Source organism: Orcinus orca, chromosome 13, assembly GCF_937001465.1.
Source record: "Orcinus orca chromosome 13, mOrcOrc1.1, whole genome shotgun sequence".
Classification (NCBI taxonomy): Eukaryota; Metazoa; Chordata; class Mammalia; order Artiodactyla; family Delphinidae; genus Orcinus; species Orcinus orca.
In genome coordinates this window covers 81,305,616-81,320,170 of record NC_064571.1, presented here as the reverse complement: position 1 = coordinate 81,320,170, position 14,555 = coordinate 81,305,616, and the positions used below count along the sequence as shown (strand labels likewise).

The window sequence follows — 14,555 nt, the reverse complement described above, 5'->3', positions numbered from 1 at the left end:
GGCCTTGATATTTGGCCCTTCCAACTGGCAGCAACTACTCAGAGGCAGTGTTTTTAAAATGTCATTATATATATATTCCCCCACCCCCCGGAAGACTGATAACACTTCCTGTACCAGGAATTGCTTGTTTCCATGCAGTTTGGAATGTAGGCTGCAGCAGCCTTGGAGCGGGATTGCAGCAGGGGTGTATGGGCCTTGGAAGTTGTCTTCACAGTAAAGGTAGCAGAGAGAGATAGATAATTCCCAGAAGAGATTCATAGGGTGACAGTGGAGATTCATAGGATGACAGTGGAGGAGGGCGGAGCCGGAGGATTCAAAGAGCTTTCATCAACATTCTGTGAAGACAGACGCTGTTTTGATTTGATAGCATGTATTCAGTCCTGGAGACTTCAAACCCAGGCTCTCTTTATGAAGAAAGAAGAATAGTTCAAGTTCCAGAGAAGGAGGCAAGGAAGCGCTAAATTCCCCCATCACTAGCCGTCGTATTCATTCCTTAGAGTTGTTCTAAGAAATTGCCACAAACTGGGTGGCTTAAAGCAACAGAAATTGATTCTCTCACAGTTCTGGAGGCTGGAAGACCAAAGTCAAACAGTCAGCAGGGCCTGCTCGCTAGGTGACTCCGGGTAGAACCCTTCCTTGCCTCTTCCCGGCTTCTGATGGTGGCCAGCCATCCTCAGGGGCCTTGACCTGCAGCTGCATCACAGCAGTCTCTGCTTCTGTCCTCACAGGATGTTCTCCTTGCGTGTTTGTCTTCTATGGTCTTCCCTCTTCTTATAAGGACAGGGGTCAGATGGGCCACTCTACTCCAGTATGACCCCATCTTACGAATTACTCCTGCGATGACCTTATTTCCAAATAAGGTTACTCTCTGAGGTTCTGCTGGTTAGAAACCAACATACCATTTAGGGACCCACAGTTCAACCCATCATAGCTACTTGAGAGGTTTGGCTCATAAAAATCGAAGAAACAGGTGGCTGGGCCTTCAGAGATCAGCAAATCAAGCTATCTCCTTCCACCCGCCTCTCCTGCTGTGGTCCACCCCCAGACATCTGAGGAGTGTGGGCATTCATCTCAGGCTGGATGCATCTTCTCCAAGGCACACATGCTTCTGAAGGCTCCCGGTTTTGTTGTCCAAGTTACAGAAGCAACATGGGATAGATGAGTGGTCCTCAGAAACATACTGTGCATAACACAGAGTAGCTCAGAGAGGGTGATGCAAGTTCTGGTTACTGGGGCTCAAGCTCTAGAGATGCTGGAGGTCATTCGCTTCGGTTGCAGGCGTTCAAGTGGCCACATTTTGAGAAACGCTTGAACAGAGAAAAGACTGAATAAACTTAATTTGAATTTTGGGTTAAGTACTAACTGCTATGTGGCTGTAGACAGTAAAAAAGCTGTCTAAACTTTGCCTTTAATTTTTTTTTTCTTTCCTTAATGTGGAAAAGTGACTAACAACACACAATATATGGGAGAATTTTAAGAATTAGAGAGACTTCAACCTCACAACGTTGTAGGGTAAAAAAGGCTCTTGCCCTTCCTCATTCAGAAGCACCCTCCTTCTTTCTGAAGTCCCTCTGGGAATCCTGGGGCTGTTTCCCATGTGACCAGGTTCTTATGGGGATCTCTGCAGTGCCACCTCCGCTGTGGTACAATGTCAATAGCCTTCCCCATCCGTGTTTGTTGTCAATTGCTTTGGGCAGAAACCCCTATAGATGCCATCAGGCTGGCTGGAGGGACCAGCCTTTGGCCCACCCAGTGATCCCGGTCAAGTGTAAATCCCTGATGACACTTGGGCATCTGTTCTTGCCACTGACTCTGCCAGGATGACGCTCCTGGGCTGTTGACTGTCACCCCTCAGGGTCTCCTCTCTCCTGCTGTGGCTCCCAGCTCCAGACTTTCCTTGCCAAGTCTAGTTCTGGACTTTGCCCTGGAGCTGCCGTCCACCACTGTTACTTGTTGGAATCTAAGTCTTTGATCCCTGGATGCTTTCAAACTGCTCTTCTAGGTGGACCATCCCCTTTTCACTCCATTGTTCTACCATTTGGGGGCCCCGTGAAGAGTTTTGCTTCATCCCTGAGAATTTTAGTTCTCCTTAGTCTCAGAGCAATCATGTTCTTCTCTAGGAGGAGCAGCTGCTGCCCCGGAGCAAGATGAAATCTGTTGTAGAACCAGAAGCATTACTTCCCTTCAGCTCTCAGGTCTGCAGGCTGAGCTTGGCTAATGGGGTCAGGTTATTTCTGCTCCACAGTTCATTTCTTCTCTAAGGCCATGCACATCAGCCCCGTGGTTCAATACCATGACTTTCTTTGACATTGAAGACATGCACATATATTTCTGCACCCCAGATGTGATATAGTTCATATTCTTTGCAAATTTCTCTGCTTGTTCAAATCTAGTTGTTGTTGTTTTTTTAAATTGGATGCCAGAGTCTGACACCTACTTTAAAATTAGGCAAATTCATGCCTTTCTCTGACCCATCGAGGCATTAATTTCCATGCATCATCTAGTTTAAGAGCTTGACACACAGTAGGTGATAAATACATGTTAGTTTCAATGATTTTATTATATATTAGTTGCCTCACCTTTTAAAGTCTTTCTTATATAAAGCCTACGTTTTATCCCTTAGCCTTCATTCTATTTCCTAGGCTAGACAGAATAAATTCATTCCCTCTTACCAATAAAGTTTCAGTTCTTAAATCTGACTGAATTCTATAACCACATTTGTTATGGAGGAAATCCAGAAATTCGCCAGCATTGAATATACTCAATGTTATAGTGACAGATCCTTTCCTCTACTTTCCTTTCTTGCCATGTCAGGTCAAGGTCTCAGACTTTCTTCTTTAAACAGCTACTTGAGCACTACATTGTCTGATTCCCAGGGGAAAGGGGATCTGAGAGACCCTAGAACAGGATCCTGTAGTTCAGTGCTTCTCCAGTTTTACAGTCGTCCAAGTGACCTTGAGGGCATGCCCAGATCTGCTCCCTGAGTTTCAGATTCTGTCCGAGTGGGGCCTAAGAGCATGCATTTCTAAGATATTCCCGGTGGGAGGCTCCTTGAAACCCACGCTATCGCGGGATCTCTCCGGGCCTATCCTATCTTTCACTGGAAGCTCCACCCACCGCCCGGCTACTGACCACGACTCGCAGCTGACGCTGCGTGGATTCTTCCCTCAGTCAGGAGCTCCGCGTTCCCCTGCTGCAACAGTTGAAGGAAAAACGGGAGAACGTTCGTTTTCAAATCTGGCTTTGCTTCTACCAGGTCGAGTGACGCCGGGTAAGTTACTTTCTGGCTTGAATGTACTTAATTCTGGAGGTGGGAGCAGGGGATATCGTTCAGAGTGGTCTGAAGAACCAAAATGGGAGAGCGTGTGTGAAAATGCCTCCCAGGAAGCAGGCTTTCGATAGTGGGTGCTACGTGAGTCAATGATTGATAAATGCCGTTGCCCATGCAAAAGATGGGCCCTGAAATAAGTGCACAGCAATGGAAATAGAAAGGGGAAGGTAGATTTCACTGATACTGTCAGTGAAAATATGTTCGTTTCGCTCAAAATATGTGTTAAGTGAATAAGATACATTCAGACCTGGAAAGTACCTAGAAACGTGCCTAAGCACTAACTTCTCCATCTTTTTAATGAAGTCGACGAATGCACAAACGGTTCAAAACCTTTGTACTCTTAACTTGGTCTAGTCTTCCACATAGCACACTCCTGCGAAGCAGATTGGAGCAGTAAATGTTCAGGTGCTTTCAATCACAGCTTGTAATTAATTTGCCTAAGAAGAAAAATGTGCTCTGGTCTTGAAAGCTGGGTTATAAATCCTGGAGTGGGCGGGAGGGAAGTTTTTCCATGGAAACTGCGTTTTTAAAAAACAATTCAGTTGAAATGAATCATGTTAGTGATTGTGATTTTGAAAGAGTGAAGAATAAAGGCTGGCATTGACATTGGTTGTAGGAAGATGGCAGAAGGCAAGGGAAGAAACATATGGTTTGGGCTGGGAACAGTCTGGGTTTGATTTCTGATTTTGCTACTGATTGGTTGTGCAAAACTGGGTAAGTGATTTCATTTTCCTGAAACTTGGTTGCCTTATGTAAAGATGGAGATTGTCACTGTTTAAAAATTTTGTATTAAGTGTTTCATATCCACTACAATAATACCTTCCACACGTTGTAGATATTATATATAGGGGATCCAAAGATCTGATTGGACGGTAAAACCAACTAAAGCCATCCAGCTTAAATATTGACTGTAGGAAATTTTAATTTCCCTGATCTCTCAAATTCTGGCAAATTGTAAAGGACCCTATTGCAGTGAATCCATTAAATGAGGTAAAGGGAAAGATACCTCTAGATTGAATATTGGATGCAGGCGCTGTTAGTCTTTAAACGAGGACCCATTATGTTGGCGTGGCTCTAACATCTTGGTAGATTATGTAAACCCAAACCTAAGCCAGAGTCCATCCTCTCGATCATGATAAAGAAACTTAAGAACAAGCAATCACAAATAGCCAACTAGGCTTTCCCAAACAATACAGCTACTTAAACTATAACCAATCAAATCATTTACCTGCTTTGCGTTCATGTCTTCTCCATAAAAACCTTGCCCCTAGCTCCTGCTGATGAAGAACTCCTAACCACTTTTGGTTTGGCATTGCCTGATTTGAATCAATGTATATTCAAATAAACTCTTTTGGTGACATGCAGTGAAAGGCGTGGGGAGGGCATGAGGATTTTGGTTTATCGCTTTGGCATATTGAAGATATTTGGCGTATCTCCCCAAGACATGATCCCAACATTACATCATATTGTTGGGGAGGAAGAAGTTTTCCTCTCCCCTTCCAGGTTCTTCTGCCTGGCCTGAGAATTAAATTGACATGAGACAGATTAACAGGAGAAAATTGAGCAAAGTTTTAATAACATGTGTACAGGGGGGAGACCCAGGAAAACTGAGTAACTTTCCGAAATGTCTGAAACCCTCACCTTAAATAACATCCTCAGCTGAAGACAAAAGAGGATGTTGGGGGCTATGGTTTGGGAGTTCAAAGGGGAGGAAGGCAGTTGGCATGGAGATGGAGAAGCAAATGTTTGGTTTAAAAAAAAAAAGGCTTCCCTGGTGGCGCAGTGGTTGAGAGGCCGCCTGCTGATGCAGGGGACACGGGTTCGTGCCCCGGTCCGGGAAGATCCCACATGCCGCGGAGCGGCTGGGCCCGTGAGCCATGGCCGCTGAGCCTGCGCGTCCGGAGCCTGTGCTCCGCAAGGGGAGAGGCCACAGCAGTGAGAGGCCCGCGTACCGCAAAAAAAAAAAGGCTTGAAGACAGTAAGCTTTAAATTTTGTTGGGAGTATTGGGTGATTCTGTGGGAGAAATAAAGGGTGAGGCTGAAAATGTCTTTTGGATTAGATCCTGGGTGTGCATGTGTCTTATGATGAGACACACCTGGGGGCCAGGGAAACATTCTAGGCAGGTATCTGGTTGGTGATTAATGCTTAAGGCCTCCTTCCTTGCCCTGAGGCCAAAGCTGACTCCCATTCTTAGGCCTCTGACAGCAGAAAGCTCTCTGGCTTTTCCCTCCTCTTCACAGCTGTAACCCTAACTTGTTTGCTGAACTGCACCTTTTAGAATTTCTCTGGTTCCTAAAGTGCACAAGGGATTGATTGGAGGGACGCACCGAAAGAAATCCTACTACACAGAAGTTTTCTGAAAAGCTGCAGGAAACAGGCTCCTGGGGTACTAATGACAGCAACAACAGTAGGGAATAAATAAAAGGGTGAATTGGAGGATATTCAGGAGAATATCTATCTTCCATCATAACTGATAGAAAATTGTAACTGGATGTGGGTAGTAAGGAAGATGGACATATATGACTTGTATGCCTGGGTTCAAATGATGACACAAACTAAGGGAATTAATGTACCTGGTTTATTTTTCTTGATTGTGATTTATTTTACCAGCTTTCTCAGGGGAATTGTTCTCATCTGTTTTCCCTTAAGTCCCTGAAACCAGTGAATGGGAAAAAAAGAAAATTGCAGCCGCACTTTCCAATGGATCCTGCTATATACAGGGCAGGACCTCTAAACTCCGGCAAAGGTGCCTCCTTTCACTTGGTGCACTTGGGCAGGTGAGGGGAGGATGTCTGGTGAAGTGGGAAGCAGCGGTCTGATTGATTTTGCCTCCCAACGTATCTGGCAGTAGCTCACCATCTGCCACCACGTGGCATGTCACAGCTGCTACTGCCTTATAATTAGGTTTACTCAAGCCTTGGAGGGGGTCCTGCAGTCGAGTGTGACTGCCAAGTGCTTCCTGCCTCAGGCCTCTTTACCTGTGAGGTGGGTGGAACTGCTGTCAGGTGCCCTTACAAACCAGTTGTAAATTACTTTCACTGAGCTAAGGTCAAAGGCATGGGAAGAATAGAAAGTGATAACACTGAGGATTTACGTAGCCCCTCTCCTACAAGTACTTCACATATATGATCTAATTTGCCCTCCTGTGATGCCTGGGGAACGCAGGGCTTGCGGGGGAGGCCGAGATTAGAGGCAGGTGTGAAGGCTTTGGTTAACAGCCTTGAATTCTCGATAAGGCAGCATGGTCTCCTCCTCTCATTTTTCTTTGGGGTTTGTTTTTATTTGCTTGTTTCTGAAGCTGACTGGTTTTTTGTTTCCCTCTTTCGGTTTGATGGTGAGAATGATTCCACATTTGGTGGGATGCCTTTGATTCCATTCCTTGAGGAAGTAACACACTGATAGGATACCAAAATGTACATTAATGATGAAGCTACCTAAACAAGCAAACTCTGATATGGGAACTCTAGGATGAGGTTATTTCTGAAAGGAAAATTAAATATTGCAGATAAATAATTATCGCTGGAAAAAGTTCTCAAGATTGATTTTCATGCATTTGCACTCCCCCGCTTGTTATGTGAAGCTCTCCAGTGAATGCAAATTCTATGCCATGCTTCTTCAAAGACATATGGAGGTTTTAAGGGAAGCTTTGCTGCTGGTACCCATCTGACTTGTCTAGGGTCACACAGGAAGTTGGTGGTAACTCAGACCGTATCCTAGGTTTCCTGACTTTCTGTAAGACGTTACGGAAAAACGCAGAAGAACTTTTTGGCCAACCCTATACTTGGGTCTCTTTCTCTGCACTTACGTGTGAGGCTACTTCTGCCTCGCCTGAATCTGGCTTTTGTTGCCATTTCCCATACAAAGAAAAGGAAGTTGATGATGGTAGAAATAAATACCACAAAGGCAAAGGAGACCAATGAAAGGATTAAAGGAATGACACAGGGGAAGAGATGATACGAATTTAATCTGTTACATGCAGCTTTGGGCAAAGGAGAGAAAGGGAGGGCGACTATTTACAGATCATACAGCGCTGGAAAGGGAGGGTTTGGGGAGCCCAGACCTGGCAATGGGTAAATGAGTCTAGTCAGGACATGGGCTCTCAGAAAAATCACCTGGGAGAGGAGCGGGCTAAAGACAAGGCAAGCCGCATTCAGCAGCAGTAACCAGGAGTAAGAAGAGGGAGACTTTAAGGCCGTGGTTAAGGCCACCCTAGAGACTTGATGAGCAACATGTGCGTGATTTCCAATTGCAAAACCCTTGGAACAGAGTCGAGTGGAAGGAACTGCCCCAGGGAAGATTATAAACTACCCATGGTGCCATGAGGGAAGGTAGTTCTTGCAGCTGTCGGTATCCAGCTGATGGAGGTCGGAGGGCCTTTCCTGTTTTCAGGGCTGCACTAATGGAGCTCACTGGTCTCCCCACTGTAGACAGGTATTCTGGAAGCTTGATCCTGCAGGCAGGTAGAGAGTGTGCTATCAAACAACTGCGTGGAGCCCTAGTATTTTCAGAGACAGGCTTGACATAAAAAGCTGATATATATTATTTGATAAACCTAATCTAGTCTAAATTTCCATCACGTTCTTAAGTCACAACTTCAGATTACAAAATGCGGCATACTGTTTATGCCTAGCAATGGATACGTATGTGACTACCATGGTTCCTCCCTGGGACATCTAAATTTCCTGAAATGGACTTCATTTTAAAGATAAAAATTGTAAAATGTCAGTGAGTTGCATAAAATGCTACAAGCAGAAGAAGTCTGGGGCATCACCTGGAGCAAAGCCATCACGCAGGTAAGGCTCAGAGAGTTCTGTCCTTTACACCAGACTGCGCAGCAAGGGAGGCGAAGCTGAGTTTGGGGAGTATTCTTCTCACCAATTCACGGTGCCTTCTTCTGCTTCACTTGTTCTAGCACGGGCTTCCCTTGTTTGACAGACCCAGGGGAAGTAATAACTAAAACGATGCAGTTTTAGTTAAACACCATAGATTCATATTTTGTCACTATCGTTCTTTTCGTCTCTGTTAGTTCTTAGTGAAAATTGTAATATTCAGTTTGAAATTGAAACTACCCAATTAGACCTACAGTACTGTCGATGTAATTGTTCAATAGTAGTGTGATTACTGGAGGAATATGGAGCTGTTCTCATTAACTGGATGCAAAAGATAGAGTGTGAACACAAAGCATTCCCTGGAGTGAGTTGCATTGATTTGAGAGCTCTGTTGAATGGTACTTCTTTTAGAAATAGCCATGAGAATCAAACAACTGTGTACAAAAAGTAAATGTAACCCTACCTAGTTTTTTGCAATTACACAAAACCTTGATTTTTTTTTTAAAAAAAACCCAGATGATTTAAAAACATTTCTAAAGCATAGCTCCAGTGAAACAGTTTAAACTAGTAGTAACCTTTAATGAAATGAGTTAAGCTGCAATCTGATGGAGTATAATTCCAGCAGAAATTAAGCTATGGGGATCAAAATGTTTTCTAAAACCAGCTGAACCAGTTTGTTGGTGAGGAGTAAAAGGGTGTTAGAACTTGACCTTATAAAACAAACTTATAAGAAACAAAGCATTTACCAAGTAAAGTTTGTAGCCTGTTGTAAGCACTGTTGGATTTGGGGTGGGACAAGTCACTTCTGAAGTATACTAGACTTATTGAAGAAAAAAAAGTGAAGAAAAAGAAAAAGCAGACCAGGTAGCTATAATGCATTCCTCAATGAGTCACATGTAAAAAAAAACAAAACGAAAACCACCAACAGAGAACAGCATGCCTGAAAGTTTTCCTCCTTTAATATTCAGTGTTTAAACTCATGACATATATATTCAACATCTTTATTGGAGTATAATTGCTTTACAATGGTGTGTTAGTTTCTGCTGTATAACAAAGTGAATCAGCTATACGTATACTTATATCCGCATATCCCCTCCCTCTTGTGTCTCCCTCCCTATCCCACCCCTCTAGGTGATGACATATATTTTTAGGGCTGTTCCAAACAGAGCAAGCAAGGAGGCCTTATCTTCTTCAGTTTTTTAAGAGGGATTTCTTACTGGTGAACTCATTTTGGACCAACAAGAGCTGGTGATCCTACAGTATGTGGATTTTTTTTTTTTTTAACTGAAGGCTTTAAGGTCAATTAAAGATTGACCTTAAAGGAAGGAGCTCATGCTCAGAAATGAGCTCTGTTTAGCCTGTTAGCACAGACATATGATATTCCACAATACAGAAGAATGTCTCTGATGTGTCCAAATTAGAGTTTTGGCGAAACATTTAGCTGAGCACAGTTGGTGAGTCTTCCTCTGTTCTGATTCGAATGTTCTTCTGTTGTCATTTGGACTCCATGGTTGACTGGTCTATTTCTGTGTCCCTACATCAGCCCATGTTGGACCTTGTTCATGATATCAGTATGGACTGTAAAAGCTTTTGTCCTTCAACTGCAAAGGCTCAAACTTTATTATTTTTATGTATTCATTTTACTTTTGTTAGCAGAATTTCTTCTGGCAGGTTTATTGAGATATAATTGACGTACAGCACTGTAATGTTTAAGGTGTACCACATACTGATTTGACTTACATACATCGTGAAATGATCACAGTAAGTTGAGTGAACATCATCTCATATAGACACAAAATTAAAGAAATAGGGAAAAATAACATTTTTTCCTTGTAATGAGAACCCTTAGGATTTACTCTCTTTAGAAGGTGCATATATAACATACAGCAATGTTAATTATATTTCACATGTAGTACATTACATCCCTAGTACTTATTTATCTTGTAACTGAAAGTTTGTGCCTTTTGACTGCGTTCATCCAAGACACAAACTTTGAAATAGAGTTTTCCTATAGCAGCTTACTTATATGTGGAGTCTGAAAAATACAAGCTCATAGAAACATTGTAGAATGGTAGTTGTGAAGGGCTGAGAGGCAGGAAAAATGAGGAAGATGTTGGTAAAAGGTGCAAACTCCCAGCTGTAAGACGAATAAGTTCTGGGGAATCTAATGTATAGCATAATGACTATAGTCTATAATACTGTATTATATACTGTATTATATATTATATACTGAAAATTAGAAAGAAAATTAGAGTAGATCTTAAGTGTTCTCACCACACACAAAAAATGGTGATTATGAGAAGTGATAGATGCATTAACTAACTTTATTGTGATAATTTCACAATATATATGTCATATTATCACATTGTATACCTTAAACTTACACAATGTTATGTCAATTATATCTCAATAAAACTGGAATAAAAAAGAGACAAAAGTAAAATAGAGTTTTCTTTAACTGCATATTGACTGCTATAGCTATTTGATTTCATCACCCTTCTTCACATTCTTGCAAATACAGAAAATAACTGGGCGTAGCTCTTTCTCTTTCTGTGGGGATGTTATGTGGTGGCTGTAAAGAGCCAACCTTTCAGTTCCATTTTTTTAAATTTATTTATTTGTTTTTATTTTTGGCTGCGTTGGGTCTTCGTTGCTCTACATGGGCTTTCTCTAGTTGCTGCGAGCGGGGGCTACTCTTCATTGTGGTGGGTAGGCTTCTCATGTTGGTGGCTTTTCTTGTTGTGGAGCACGGGCTCTAGGTGTGTGGGCTTCAGTAGTAGTGGCATGCGGGCTCAGCAGTTGTGGCACGCGGGCTCAGTAGTTGTGGCACACGGGCTTAGTTGCTCCGCAGCATGTGGGATCTTCCCGGAGCAGGGATCGAACCCGTGTCCCCTGCATTGGCAGGCAGATTCTTAACCACTGCCACCACCAGGGAAGCCCTCAGTTCCATTTTGATGAAAAGAAATTTATAAAACTTCTTGATTTAGGTAGGAGAAAGTGACTTCTTGGCTTCATGTCGATGTTTTATGGCTCATTTCTTTATCCCATAAAAAATTAACAGTGACATTATCTAGTATGTTCCAGGTACTGATAGGTGTTTGATATAGCGAACTGGTCCTGAAATAGCAGAAATTCAATAAACATTTGCTGAGATAATGAATAATAACCACCTCTTTACAACCAGTGACAACCATCTGAATGAGTAGCTCTCAGCCTCCTTTTCAGCCTGAGTAGAGAATTAGGAGAAGATAGACAAGTTACTGGAGTTTACAACCATAGAAAATTATAGCAATACAATGAAACTTGGCTGTTTAAAATATCTTTAACCACTTATTTGTGGTTACATTATTTAGAATTCCTAACCACTAGGAATCAGTTCAGCAGACATGAGCCGTTTATCAAGATGCCATTTGAAATCTTTGAATGCTTACCTTGAAAGTAATCACAAATCCTATGAAACCATCTGTATTTCTACTCCACTTAGTCAAAACCCATGCAGATTACACTTAGGAAGACTCACTTTTTTCTTTTTTTGAACAAATTAGTAGCATAACATTTGCATAGGAGAGGGAAGAGTTAGTAGAAGCTATTTCTAAGCTCCTGTAGTAAACAAAAGTAATAATTACAAGTGAATCTTATTTATTCATTAAAGAATTCCATGAATATTATCAGTTGATAGGTACCTGAATTGATTAATGTATATATTCCTTAAATATATATTCCTTTATGTCTTTTTTTCTTTTCCAGTTAAAAAAAAAAAAGTGAAAGAGAGGATGAGAGAATGAAATTTGAGTGTAGAAGTAATTAATCTGTTTTGAACTTACAATGATAAGTAGGGCTACTTTTGCACTTCTAGGAAAATGTTTTTAACGTGGAGGAGTTGCAAAGAGATCAGTCTGAATTCTTGAAAAGTCAAAAGCATTTTCATAGCAAAATAGGAAGTGTTTGTTTCTTCAAGTGATTCTCTTGATTGAAGGATGTTCCCACCACCTCATTCTCCTTGCTGGCTCCTTTTTCCCTCCCCAAAAAGCTGTTTCCTAGTGACAGTGGACCCACTGTTGCCTACAGCTATAAAAGCAGCCTCTTATTAGCTAATCAGTTATTAGAATTGATCGATAAATAAGTGTTCTCTATAACCAGGAGGAGGAAATGAGATTCCATAGATTTCTCTCCTTCCTCATTATGTTTGTAAAGTAATTTGGGTTTGACTCCTGCCTGGATATACAGTGTTGCTCATCTTGCATTTTTCTCACCTGACAGCCTTACAAGGACAGAAGCTTCTCATCCTCTCATCATGGTACTGATGCAGGGGATTCTGACTTAAGCTTGGGCTTCTTCTAATGACTGATTACTAGTTTTTCAGTCTCTCTTGCTTTCTCTCTCCTGTTTCAAAGAAGTCTTATTCAAGAAGTTGACCCCCCAGTTGAGCCTTAAATGATGCGTAGGAGATAACCAGGGAAAGGAGTGGGGGAAGTTGGGGGCTGGGCTGCATTATGACTTTTGTGGACCCTAAACGTTTTAGTCTTCTTCCATCAATTTCTCTCTTCTTCCCTCCCTCTTCCCCTCCCCCATCTTCTCTCTCTCTCTCCGTCTCTCTCTCTCTGTTTTAATGTGATGGTATAAAGATGAATATAATCCAGACTCATTACATTAACTTTTCTGATGTTAAATCAAATTAAATCATTTTCATGCTCCCCTAAGTGTATTGCGGACCCTGTGTACCGTGGCCACTGTGTGTAAGGGATAGGTCAGCCCTGAGCGCAAAGAGCCACGAGGGCTTTTTTTTTCTTTTTTGCGGTACGCGGGCCTCTCACCGTTGTGGCCTCTCCCGTTGCGGAGCACAGGCTCCGGACGCACAGGCTCAGCGGCCATGGCTCACGGGCCCAGCAGCTCCACGGCATGTGGGATCTTCCCGGACCGGGGTACGAACCCGTATCCCCTGCATCGGCAGGCGGACTCTCAACCACTGCGCCACCGGGGAAGCCCCTGAATGAACTTTTCATTCTCTTGGCTTCAAGCCTTTCATGGAATGGATGTGACACGTAAATAAATAGTTATCGACATACATTTATAACTAAATGTATACATTTATATATAGTACAGATGAATAGTGATGACCCTGTCTCTCCCCGCCCTCCCTCTCTCTCTGCCTCTCTTTCTCAAGAGAGAAATCTTCCTTACATTGGCGGAAGGCTTTGGACAGGCACCAAGCCTACCAAGCCATACTGCGTTGAGAGATCTTCCTTGATCAGCTGTGAAAAGGGCTTTGACCAAGGAAGGGATTCAACCTGGTTTTTGGTATTTAGTTTGGAAACAGGTTCCCATTTTAGCTTAGTGAGTCCAGTGCAGTTGCTCTTAATTAACCAACATGGAAGAATAGTAATATTTTAACAATTCAGATTGTTACGTATATGCCCTGAGGACTCTGTTTTATCACTGAACTGTTGTTTAAGCTATCATTACTTTTCTCTCCACTGCTTTTGTTTCTGCATTCCCCCACTTCCCTAATTAGTAACTGCTTGAGTCTGCTGTTTGCACTCAGGAAGGTCAAGGAAACGACAGCTTTTTTTCAACAAACAAGAAGTGGGGGACATGGAGGGGCTTTTGTACCCAAGAGGGCTCCACAGGGTCCTGCTCAGTTTCGCTCCTTGCTTAACGTCAGAGTTCAATGTCACCAGCCAGGACTAGAAGCTGGTTGCCTTGATTGTCACAGACATGGTTGTGGTTGGGGGCGTGGTTTGCAGTGGGGACAATAGGACCTTCCGAATAGCTGCGCTCCCAAGGCCCAGCCTGGAGTTCACTTCCGGCTTCTCCTTCCCTGTCTCTCCACCTCACAGGACGTTATCAGGAAGTTGAGGAACACGTAAGGCTTGCCCCCATCTGCTTCTGCTTTACCCCATTCACAACTCCAGGTTTTAGCCGGCTCCTTCTGCTGGGCTGTCACTCCACATAGCCGGCATCTCCAGCCAGCTCCAGGGCCCCTGCAGTCTCTGACCCTCCCACAGAGATCACCTCGACAGGTTGGGCAAACTGTAACTAAGACTATAGGAAATAGTCTTAGCACTATTAGGAAACGAGCTTAGCGCTATAGGAAATGATACCCGTTTAAAGCTCCCCAGGGGCTAATTCTCCTTCCCGGGGAAGAAATGGGCTAATGGCATTTTAATGCTTTTTTGTTTTTCAAGAAATAATTTTGCTTCATTTAAACAACAGAGGAACTTGAAAACTTTGTCGGTTTGGTCACAGTGTTTGAAAGGTGTATTAGAAACAGTTTTAGCTCTCGGCAGGAAAACATGTTTCGACAGTTCAGAACTGAGTCAGACCTGCATTTGGGTACACAGTGAACCTTTCGTTCAAAAAAATGATTCACGTTATAAAGCAGAAACTAACACAC

The 14,555-nt window shown here is 42.8% G+C and overlaps 1 long non-coding RNA gene across 3 annotated transcripts in view; it reads left to right on the top strand.

The window, feature by feature from the left end:
* The first annotated feature begins 271 nt into the window (after positions 1-271).
* Positions 272-14,555, top strand: part of LOC117203257 (uncharacterized) — an 80,834-nt gene continuing 66,550 nt past the window's right edge. For 2 of the 3 annotated variants that reach the window (XR_007470761.1, XR_007470759.1), the window contains exons 1-2: positions 272-613; positions 3,172-3,271. This is a non-coding gene — a long non-coding RNA (uncharacterized LOC117203257). Of the gene's footprint in view, positions 614-3,144; positions 3,272-14,555 lie in introns of all 3 variants that reach the window. The other variant, XR_007470760.1, reaches the window with a different exon arrangement.